Here is a 2,837-nt window from a genome sequence, read left to right as displayed (position 1 = left end):
ATGCTGATAATCCTAGGACAGATTCAGAGTATGAGTGGAAATCAGACAGAGGGATGAAAAAGCAATAAAACTACGAGGAAAGGCAGATTTCTGAGGCCAGGAAAGGGAATTGTGAAGGGAATTTATCTCAGAAAAGGCAGAATGTAAGAGAGCTTTTCACACTCATGATATATTATCTCAACTATAAATAGGCACACTTAAGAGACTTGCTAGAATTATATCCTAAGAGTACACTTAAGCAAGAAGAAATATTTTTTACCATAGCTGGGACTATAAAACATCTTTCCTCATACATTAAAAAATCTTGTCTAGAAATTGAGGAGAAAAGAATCTTATTTAGTAGTTTGAAAGGAACATTTGCCTAAAGGAAAATGGAAATGAGGTCATCAGTGTAGGGGCACAGGTGTCCTGCGATTACCTTCCATTGACCAAGCAGTGTTGGGAAAGTTTAATGGTAAAGACACTGGTGTGGGCTATATGACACTATTCCAATCATGGCTTCAATTTTTGCTTTTTGTCTCTTACTCTTTACCACTTGCAAGCCATATGATTTGGGTCTAAGTATTTAAAATTCACATGCTGTCTTAAGGATAATAATTGATGGTGCCTTCTGGAGTGCCTAACAGCATCAAGGAGATAGAACACTTAACTATTAGCACCCAATAATTCAGTGATGTAATCTTACCATCAATGCTGTTATGTTGTACAGAAAAAAGCTGTGATCTATGCCACTTCAGCAATCTCCCAAAGGGCCACATAGACAGTTCGTATCAGAGTTAATACTGGAGCTGGGAAATCCAAAACAGAGGGCACACTGAACAAAATACCTGACAGACACAATTTAAGCAGGGAAATCTTTATTTCAGCTCACAGCTTCAGAGACTCTTAGTCCAAAATATGCCTCAGACTATAGCACTTGAAGCATGATTTAAATGCTGTTCACATGATGAAAGATCATTAAACAGTAGGACCAGAAGCATGGGCAGGATACCCTTCAGACATCCACCATTGTGACCTGCTTCTACCAGGCAGTTTCTGCCTCCTAAATGATCCACAGCTTTTAAAATAGTGAGATAAGCTGAAGACTTCAAAACATGAATTCAAAACCTGAATCTGTGAGGGATATTCTAGATTCAAACTGCAACAGAGGAGCTGAGAACTGCAGGAATCAAATGTGTCCTAGATCTTGTGCAATAGAAAAAAACTGCAGGGGGCAGGTGGTAGTGGGGGTGACACTCAAAGAGGGCTCCTCTTCTCAAAAGAAAAAGGGGAAGCTGGAATGGGGAAGGACTTGCATGAGGGGTTACTGAGGGGAGAGGAAGGGCTGTTGTTGGGTTGTAAAGAGAATAAATAAATGAGTTTTTAAAAAAGAAAGGAAGGATGAAGAGAAAACTGAACATAAATTTATTGTAAATCCAACTGTTTCCTTTTAGGACATTGACTTGAGGGACTCCCTGTTATATCATAGACATACTTTCACATGAATGTTTACTGTGGCAGTACTCATAACAGATAATATAGGGAACCAACCTAAGAGCATAACAGCCAAAAAAGTGCACAAAGAGAATATTCTTTGTGTGTTTGCATGTGAAAGATTTCCAGTCATGTAATTGGAGATGATCATATTAAGTGAATTAAGTCAGTTTTGAATAAACAGATATCTGATATTTTTTCTGTCATTTGTGGAACCTAGGTTTTATACAGAAACATAAAATTAAATATGTATATACGACATGAAAATAGAAAAGAAATTATCTACAGGATCAAAGGAGACTGATAGGAAGGGGAGGGACAAGAACAAAGAAGATAACAGGTAGGGGTGACATGCCCAGCGCATAGCATATACTCGCATGAGTTGTATTTTGTTGTTGTTTTGGTTTTTTTTAATAAACCCAAACCATTAAACTATAAAAGAAAAAAATCAAAACTGTCTTGTCCCAAAGGCATTTCAGGTATGGCCACTGTGTTACATGTTCATCAATGAGTGACAGAGAGGCTATGTCTAGGCCAGTGTCCTGAACATCTGAATGATTAGTAGTCTAACATTCCCTTTAAAAAAGCAAGGCAGAGATGACTGACACTAAGCACCAGGGGGCCCAGACAGGAAGCTAGCCTGAGACAACTATCACACATTCTGGGTCACACATGCATGGGGGGAGGGGTGAAAGACTATGCCCGAGATAACCCTTGCCCAGTGCCATACTGCATGAGTAAGGCATACGTTTATTTCAATTTCTAAATGAACATTAAGATGGGTTTTATTATATTCTAAAATTTTTGTTGGTTTAGTTGGATTTTAGGGTTTGCTTGTTTATTTGTTTGATTGTAGAGACAGGGTCCTTCTATGTCACCCTGGTCATCCTGGAACCCTATATATAGACCAAGCTGGCTGCCTCTAGAGTACAGGATTAAATGTATGCACCACAAGGCAGGCTACAGAATGGGAAAACTTTTTTACCAACTATACATCCTATAGAGAATTAATATCCAAAATATATGAAGAACTCAAAAAAATTGGACATCAAAAGGTGAGTAAACCAATTTTAAAAAATGGATACATATCTAAACAGAGATTTCTCAAAAAAAAAGGAAACTCAAGTGGCTGAGGAACTCTTAAAGAAATGTTCAACACATTATTAGTCATCAGAAAAAATGCAAATCAAAATTACTTTAAGATTTCACCTTATACCAGTCAGAATAGCCAAGATCAAGAAAACAAATGACAACTCATGCTGGCATGGATGTAGACAAGGGGAACATTCATCCACTGCTGGGGGAAGGGAGTGCAAACTTGTATAGCTGCTATGAATATTAGAATGGCAATGCATCAGAAAGAC

General features: G+C 38.0%; 1 pseudogene; it reads left to right on the top strand.

Moving 5' to 3' along the window:
- Positions 1 to 1,931: 1,931 nt before the first annotated feature.
- Positions 1,932 to 2,047, top strand: LOC120101343 (small nucleolar RNA SNORA17; annotated as a pseudogene).
- The last annotated feature ends 790 nt before the right edge of the window (positions 2,048 to 2,837 follow it).

This window comes from Rattus norvegicus, chromosome 2 (assembly GCF_036323735.1).
Source record: "Rattus norvegicus strain BN/NHsdMcwi chromosome 2, GRCr8, whole genome shotgun sequence".
Classification (NCBI taxonomy): Eukaryota; Metazoa; Chordata; class Mammalia; order Rodentia; family Muridae; genus Rattus; species Rattus norvegicus.
The sequence above is the reverse complement of the archived record's forward strand: the minus strand, read 5'-3'. Positions and strand labels throughout refer to the sequence as shown.